Source organism: Pinus tabuliformis, chromosome J (genome assembly GCF_031772625.1).
Source record: "Pinus tabuliformis cultivar Carrire ecotype Pingquan chromosome J, CPIR1, whole genome shotgun sequence".
NCBI classification, from domain to species: Eukaryota; Viridiplantae; Streptophyta; class Pinopsida; order Pinales; family Pinaceae; genus Pinus; species Pinus tabuliformis.
In genome coordinates this window covers 607,508,283-607,517,346 of record NC_142295.1, presented here as the reverse complement: position 1 = coordinate 607,517,346, position 9,064 = coordinate 607,508,283, and the positions used below count along the sequence as shown (strand labels likewise).

Here is a 9,064-nt window from a genome sequence, read left to right as displayed (position 1 = left end):
TTGATCAAACCACTTTGAAAGTCTTCACCGTTCCGGGGATTAACTTTGAGTTCGTTATTCACCAAGCCATATGTTGTGTCGTTATGTGTTCAAGAGTCGCAAGCAAAACTTTCATCTGCAAAATACTTGTCATCCATTGACCATCCCTGAGTCAGTCCTTACAGCAACATTTCTTCAACTTGAACAATGATTTCGTGTTGCGGGCTTGCCTGCAACGGGTCGCTTTCTATCGACATCAGCACATTATCTAGAGAGAGACTTAGAAATCGTCAGTACCTTGAATCCTGCATGCATCAATGGCAGTTTCTCCGCCTTGACGTCAGTTTAAACTCAGTTGACTTTCGATCGAAGGATTTCGTGAAATGTTCGACATCAACTCACTCATTCACATCTCATGGATTGTACTGGGTACTTTGAGAACCATTGACATTACTGGTAGTCTCTCTCACGCTTGTTAATAGTTTTCATCATCGACTGGTAATCAAGTGTTTCTACCATGTTCGACATCAACTCATTTATTCGCATGGCTAGAATCGTAACCATTTCGGAAGTAGAAATGAAGACCCTGGATCTAGTTTCCAACATCCAGGCTGCGAGGAGTTTTTGTATTCATTATCTAAAAGACTAATCATAAACAGATGGCTGCGCCCATACTGTGTCTACAAAAGTCTATGATTATGATGTACATGCAAGATCATTCCTGTATCAGAGAGTTAGTCTGTTAGTTAAAGTTTTAATCTGAGTATGGGAATGCCTACCTCAGTGATGATATAATCTTATACATGTATTTGTGTTGAAAATTGCAGGTTCTGACCAAGCTCTCCACGAGATAATCCTTGAAATGATAAAGCGCTTCACCCTTCCTAGATAATACAAAACCCTAATCTATTACAGACTTCGCACTTTAGGGGGCAATCTGTTACACTAAAAAATGTCACCATGACTATTTACAGTTAGTATGGCTCAATCAACAGTCATGCTATCCTCTTAGGCAAGTCTTATGCCTCTGCTCTCCATGTCAAACTCCAAAAGAGAGAAAGTCTTTCTAAATGTATTTATCTCTGGGGACGCAGGTTCTCTCAACCTTACCTGCGGGTACGCACCCAATGTTCACAAAAGCTGCGTCTTTGGATGCTCTGTATGTAAAGGGGCAAGTGCATCCCCCTGTAAAGGTTAAAATGCGCAAGTTTCATCTTTAAAAAGTCACTTGTGGTCATTTCTAGAGCATTCTAGAAGGTTGTTCGACGTGTATTGAGCGCCTCCAGATGGTTCATGCACTCCTACCAAAGAGGAACTTATCCCATCAATAAGGGAGCTATCCCATCCAAAGAGGGATTATCCCATTGATGGTGGACCTGATTAACTTCCTCTTGAGCACTATAAATACAGGCATTGGGCCAGAAGGAGAAGAGGTTGAAAGCTATACATTTCTAAGGGTAAATGCTGCAGGAAATTAGGACTCCCATTTAGAAGCTTGTGAGGAGAGATTTCCATCTTTGCTTGTTCTATTTGGAAGTGGGTGAGCTTTGTCAAAGTAAAGGAGAACTCTTGATGGACCCTGGGAGGGACTTGCACAACACCAAGGCTCAGGTTGTATTTGTTCCTTTTGTTACCTATTAATGCAAATGAGTCCATTCTTCTCAATAACTTGTTATTTATGAGTTGTTTCATGTACTCCTTGGTCTATGTGTTAAATATGTTTTATTCTATGAGATTATCAAGTGCTATTTAATCGTTTGATTGTTAGTGTATGCAGGTTTCAAAGTGAAGGAAGAGCTCATCCAGATCAGCGGAGCTGGACTGCTACAACAGCGTTGATTACAGGTAGGATCTAAACACTTGATTTCCCGTATAGTAAATGCATGTTTAGAGAAGGATTGCTCTTGTTTGTCTTGTTTGTCACTAGAGAGTCTTAGGCTCCTAGGGAGGTTGGTTGTGTCCGCACAATCGACTCTTTCCGCCTGACAGGATGTGGAGGACCACATTATGTTAAAAATTGTCTGTACCACAAGGGAACAGATCAAGTGGTGCAGATTCAAGAAGCATCAACTATGGGAGAAGTGGCGAGGAGTATTCCTAAAATCAATGTTGCCCTCAAAGATCATCAGGCGGAATACCAACCAACAATGGTGGAATTCGAAGGTAAGATCTTTGACCAAACTATATCTATTTTGATTGATCTAGGAGCTACTTTGAGTTATATAAGTCCAAAAGTAGTTGAACAATTCCATTTACAATCTGTTAAATTTAAAAACCCTTGGCTAGTACAACTCGCCACAGGGGCAAAGAGAAGGGTGTTGGCTAAAGTCAACAATTGCCCTTTGAAGCTAGCAAGTCAGCCTATTATGGCAGATTTGAATGTCTTACCTTTAGGATCATATGATGTTCTAATAGGTATGGACTGGTTGGAGAAGCGTTGGTCCCTCATTAATTGTAAAGATAAAATTAATTAATACATGGATGAAGCAGGTATGATACAAAGAACACTGAAAATAAGACTGGTAACAACCTCTCAATTAGTAAAATGTGTATTCGAAAGGGATGTCAGATTTATGCCATACAGGTGGGGTATATCAATTCAACAGAAAAATCTAGTACTTTATAAAATATACTTGTGGTACAAAATTTCCCAGATTGTTTTGAGAGGAGATTCTGGAACTGCCTCCAAAGAGGAATATAGATTTTACTATTGAGTTGATCCCTTGAGATGCCCTGATATCCCGAACCCTTTATCGTATGAGCATACTAGAATTGACTGAATTGAAAATGCAGTTACACAAACTGCTTGATAAAAGGTATATACGACCAAGTGTCTCACCTTGGGTAGCTCCTGTACTCTTCGTCAAGAAGAAAGATGAAACCTTACGGATGTGTATGGATTACTGACAACTAAACATGTTGACAGTTAAGAATAAGTACCCTTTGCCTCGTATTGATGAATTGTTTGACCAAGTAAAGGGAAAGACCGTATTTTCAAAGATTGACCTTTGCTTAGGGTACCATCAAATTAGGATAAAGGAGAAGATACATCCAAAACAATCTTTAGAACTTACTATGGGCTTTACGAGTTCATTATGTTACCGTTCGGGCTAACTAATGCTCCCGTGACTTTTATGTGTATAATGAACATCATTTTTCGTCAATATTGAGATAAGTTCGTACTAATATTTATTAATGATATATTAATCTATTCCCGGAATGTATAAGAGCATAAGGAACACCTACGAATTTTCCTGCAAACCTTGAGGGAGCATCAATTGTATGCCAAGTACAACAAATGTGATTTCTTTAAAGAACAAATTCAATATTTGGGACACATCATTACTAAGGATGGGATTGCTGTGGACACAGAGAAAATAAAAACCATAATGGAATGGCCAGTACCAAGAATGTAGCTGATATAAGATCATTCATGGTCTGGCTGGATACTATAGGATGTTTGTTGAAGGATTCTCCAGGGTGGCATACCCCATTACCTCTTTGCAAAAGAAAGGGAAAACCTTCACTTGGACCATGGACTGTCAAAAAAGTTTTGACCAGCTGAAGCACTTGCTTACAACCACACCTATTCTAAGTATTGTAGACCCAAATAAAGAATACATTGTTTGTACAGATGCCAGGAAGGAAGGTGTTGGTGGCGTGCTAATGCAGGAGGGCAGAGTTATTGCTTATGAGTCTCGGAAACTTAAGGAGCATGAACAAAAGTATTTGGCTTACGATTTGGAGCTGATGGCAGTAATCCACGCATTAAAAATGTGGCAACATTACTTATTGGGTAAGAAATTTTTATTAATGATAGATCATCATAGTTTAACTAACTATTTCAAGCAGCCTACCATGAATGCTAAACAAGCCCGCTGGTCGATTTCCTGAGTGAATTTGACTTTGACATCAAACACTTAAAAGGAAAAGAAAACCAAGTTGTGGATGCCTTAAGTCAGAAAGTAAACTGTATTTATGAAGTCTCTTTTAGTGAAGTACATACCACTTTTAAAGAGCAAATTAAAGGAGCAGCAATACAAGATCCTGAATATAAAATTTTATGGCAACAAACTAAAATCCGAACCACAACAAACAACAATTGGGATATGAGGTAAATCAACAAGGTATGTTGATTTACAGAGGGAGAATGTATACACCAAACTAGAAAAATATTCAACAATTATTTTTAGATGAATACCATAAAATTCCTTATGTAGGCCATCCGGGATATCAGAAATTAATCACTACACTCAGAAAGGAATATTTCTGGCCTGGTATGAAGAAGGAGGTTACTGAATATTTGGCTCATTGTTTGGAGTGTCAACAAGTGAAATCAGAACACCAGCACTCAGTTGGACTATTCTACCCATTGCCTATACCGAAATGGAAATGGGAAACTATTTCCATTGATTTTCTTATAATTCTACCTAAGTCTAAAAAGAAGAATGACTCAATAATGGTGGTAGTAGACAAGGTGAGCAAGTCTGCTCACTTCATACCAGTAAAGTCTACTTTTAAGGCCTTTCAAATTGCTAACATATTCATGAAAAATATTTTTTAGACTACATGGAATACCAAGGGTTATAATTTCCAATCGCGATGTAAAATTTACATCAACTTTTTGGAAAGCCTTATTTGGAGGTTTAGGCACACAACTGCATTTTAGCACTTACTATCACCCTCAGACGGATGGGAAGACTGAGTGGGTGAATCAAATAGTGGAAGATATGTTGCAGACTTATGTAATGCAATAACCTTCTAAATGGGAGGATTATATACATTTGGTGGAGTTTTCTTACAACAATAGTTACCATACATACTTGCAAATGAGTTCGTTTGAAATATTATACGGACGCAGGTGTAGGACACCTTCGAGTTGGGGCAGCTCAGAGGATAAATTAATGTTGTGTCCTGACATGTTAAAAGAGATGGAAGATATGGTTAAAAAGTGCTCTCAAATTTAAAGACTGCCCAGGATCGACAAAAAAATTTTGTTGACCGGAAGAGAAGTTTGGAGTTTCAAGTCAGAGATCATGTTTATGTTCGTGTACGAGCCAAGAAGAGTACTCTACATTGGGGTGGGTGTGCTAAATTAGCACCCAATTTTGTGGTCCCTTCCAAATCCTGGCCCGAATTGGACCTATGGCTTATCAGCTTGCTTTGCCCAGCCACATATGTGTGCATAATGTTTTTCATGTTTCTGTGTTAATATATATATATATATATATATATATATATATATATATATATATATATGATCCCAACCATATAATCAATTGGCAGGATATACAGGTAATTAGATTATTTATAAGGGACATAGTGTATTATAAATAATTTCCAAGGCAGACTACCAAAGGAAAGAGTTGACTAATTTTATTATTATTATGTGTAGGTCGAACTAGAAGGTGAGTTCTTGGTTGAACCCCTGGGTATACTCGATCGGAGAGAAGTAATGCTGCGGAGACGAGTTATCACCCAAGTTAAAGTGCAATGGAAACACTTTGGGCCAGAGGAGGCCACTTGGGAGGACGAATAAGTTATGAGGGAGACTTTTCCAAATCTATTTGTAGTAGAGAAACATCAGGATGATGTTTAATATTAGGGGGGGAAGATGTGATGTCCCTAGTAATTGTAAATATTTAATTATTGTAGTTAAAAAAATTGGATATTATTATTTAAGTTTATATATTTATTATTTTGATTAAGTTATGCGTGAAGCGAATGTATTGATGATGAAAATCATGTAACTCTCACATGTCAGGTAGTTAGGATAGGCGGTTACCTATCCCTAACTACTTCCTTGAAGATTTATTCTCAAGGAAGAGATCAAGAGGGTATTGGTACCTGAGATGAAGAAAGGAGAAATAAATGAAAGATACCATGCTGATATGTCAGACGGGTTCATAAGCTAAGTCTGGTTAAGACTAGATAGCTATGACATGTTAAGATTGTTAGTCTTAAAGGAAAACATCCTGCATGTGAGTAATAGCTCGGGGGAGACTCAAGCTTGAAAGCGGGTCTCAAGGTTGGGAGGAAATTCGTAACTTATAGTCGAACTGGATCCAAGAAGTTGACAATAATTACTACAGAAATCAGATAAGTATTTACATCTTTCTGAAAGTTAAACGTATTGTTGAAATAAAGACATGTATTCTGTTTGGAAAGGGTTAAATGTGCTAATTCAGTAAAGGCCTAATGACTATCATTAGAAGTATATAATCAGCATGCTAGCTATCTAATAGAAACTAGTAAGTTCTAAAGAAAACACAGTAAGATCTATAAACCAGAGTAGCAATTTTTCCTTTAGGAGAGTCCATCTCCTAGGGCTTATAATACATAAATTCTTTAAGAAAGCAGTAAACCACAAAGCAAGAACTCTTAGAACTATTTAGAAACTTTCCAAGCAGAGGGATTACGGTTCTGGAAAAGAAATGTATAATACTACATACATACAACCTGTTACAGGAATAACAAATGTAGGTTTTCAACACTTTTAATACTCCGTTTGCTAAGAAAATACAAGCAATGAACAATAGATTAAATTCTAAGGCTAAATCAAGCCTATTGAATTATTCTGAACTGAAAATCGAAAGAATTTTCCCTTAAGAAAAAGGGGAAAAACGGAACTGTCAATAAGATACAATGAAAAAGTCTTTCCATTCAAAACTTAGTTGAATTTCAACCCAGAAATTTAACCCAAAACAAGTATGGGACATTTGGGTAAAAACATAACAAGACTATGCTGCGAAAAATATCAGAGATTTATAATAAACTAATAAGTATTATTTATGTTGGGACGCGGGTAGAAACCCCAACTGCATGCAGATAAAAATGCTAAAATGACATGTATGAAACATATAATCTAAATCGAAGAAAACGTAATGGGTAATCGGCTAATGCCTTCTTAAAAACAAAGAAGGAAGAGCCAGCTCAGGTAAACATCTTAGATCTGTGTAAAAATAATATATCTGTGCTAGGGTAGTAACCCGACTCCTTCCAATTACGCAAACCATGTAACTATCATATATACAAGGCACATAAATTCATCATAACAGAGCTCTATATCTAGTTAGGAAACTCTGGATACAAAATTACCATCTTATAATTGATACAAGCTCAGATAGGAATTAATTTACATTGGGAAATTGCAAACCCATCTCAAGCCACATACCCAGAACCTTAAATAGAAAGAACGACGACACCATGTTTAGAACTTAAGAAAAATGTAGCCGCAGGGCATCTTTATGTAGAGTCTAGGAACGTATATGCCCTAACGGATATAAATCTAAGAATAATCTAAGAGCAACATAAGAAGCTGGCATAATAAGCCAATAAACCAATAAGACTCTGAATCTTTCAGTCCAAGAGTTTCTAGGACATTCATTCACATTACCCAAGGCTGGATGGAGTAATAAGTCTGCAACCCTCAGATAGGTACAAGGAGGTAAGTTAATGTTCTTGAACAAGCATAGTCATGCAATATGAAACCCTTCGGCGAAACTATCAAAACCATGTGAGAAACTTATTAACATAATTGAATTAATGAAAATATTGCCATGCGATAATCCAAGAACAAATATATAAACCAATTAGCGAGGTTGGACTGCTGCGACAGGATAAATCCTTTGAAGCAGTAAGCGCCAAAACATTCTCTGTGAATCTAGCAGCCAAGCATATAGTCATGGCGGAGTTACGACAAAGAAGGAGGAACTTCATCAATATTACAGAGGGGTAGAAGCGAACCTGTGTGAAACCCTGCAACCATGGGCCGGAACCAGAAGGCTCTGCCAGACAGGAAGTGAAATGCCAAAATCACTCAACGATGCAATTGGCAAAGGAGATAAGGGTTCATTCATCGCCATCATATGGAGTCGCCTTATGAAGGACCATTGATGAGGAGACCTTCTCGAGAAGGTTCCCAACAGCTGGAAGGCAGTTAGAAGAACCCAAAACCCTGCTCCCGCGAGCTCTAGGGGGGTACCAAGTTCATTGTATTAGACTTTAGGTTTAACAACCTTGGGATTATCCAAAAAATTATTACTGTGTGTACAACGAAGTCACCGATGAATATTACCAATATGTGAAATATCAAGCTATATTCATTTTGTACACTTTGCGTAAGGCTTGTATCAAGTCATTAATTCATATGCGATAGGTGTACTAGCTTGGTTATTTATTACAATAGATATATATGAAATCAATTTTTTATTTTACTATGATTTTTATAATGTTATTATCTAGAGATGTGACAGAAAGGCAACGTGATATCATCCATGACATAAGTTGTAATATGAAGATCCTTGACTGACTGGTTGGAATGGAGGTTGGTGCTTAGTTTATATCCTTGTCATGTAAGATGCAGACTTCCTGAGATCATTTTCAGTATACAGAATCCTTGAACTTTGCAGTGAACTTAATTACTTTGATTCTTAAGTTGTTCATGGAAAAAGCGATCAACTTCTATAAATTTGACATCCTCTGCATTGCAAACCACCCAACACGAATTCCTTTTTGTCTTTTATAAATCTTATCGTCTTAGTTCGTTGGCAGTCTCTACTCAGGTTGAGTTTATATGGCAGCTATGGGATTTGGATTGGACTAGAAGCATCCTGTGGCATCGTAGTTTGGTTGTTAGCACAGAGAATAACATTTAATGTTGCCTGTGTGTATATTGAGCATCAAACTTTGTCATCTTCACAATTTATAACATGTCTTGTTTGAAAATGCAGTGATATATAATAAAATTGAAATTCCACAATGAGTGCGTAGGAAAATACTTTGGATTATGTATTCATGAAAGAAAAAACATTTACAAACCAACACTAGAGTATTAAGCTCCACTCACCATAGTGAATCTAGAAATTTTAGAGATATTTACATCTCTCTATTTTCACACAGTAAAAAATGTGTTTTCACACGCCCACCGATTTTCGCTCCACAATTGTAGCTCCATAAATTCGACCTTACAAGAAACCAGCTAAACTACGTGTCATGAGGCTAAATTAAGAATGTAGATGCATTAATTTAATGGTAGGACAAGTGTTAAATCAAAACATGACTTTCAGAGATAGCAAAGCAAAGA

At 37.1% G+C, this 9,064-nt stretch overlaps 1 long non-coding RNA gene across 1 annotated transcript in view; it reads right to left on the bottom strand.

The window, feature by feature from the left end:
- The window catches only part of LOC149228433 (uncharacterized), a 44,755-nt gene extending 36,631 nt beyond the window's left edge, over nucleotides 1-8,124 (bottom strand). Inside the window, exon 1 of the long non-coding RNA XR_016247202.1 lies at nucleotides 7,726-8,124. This is a non-coding gene — a long non-coding RNA (uncharacterized LOC149228433). The remainder of the gene's footprint in view (nucleotides 1-7,725) is intronic.
- Between the last annotated feature and the right edge of the window lie 940 nt (nucleotides 8,125-9,064).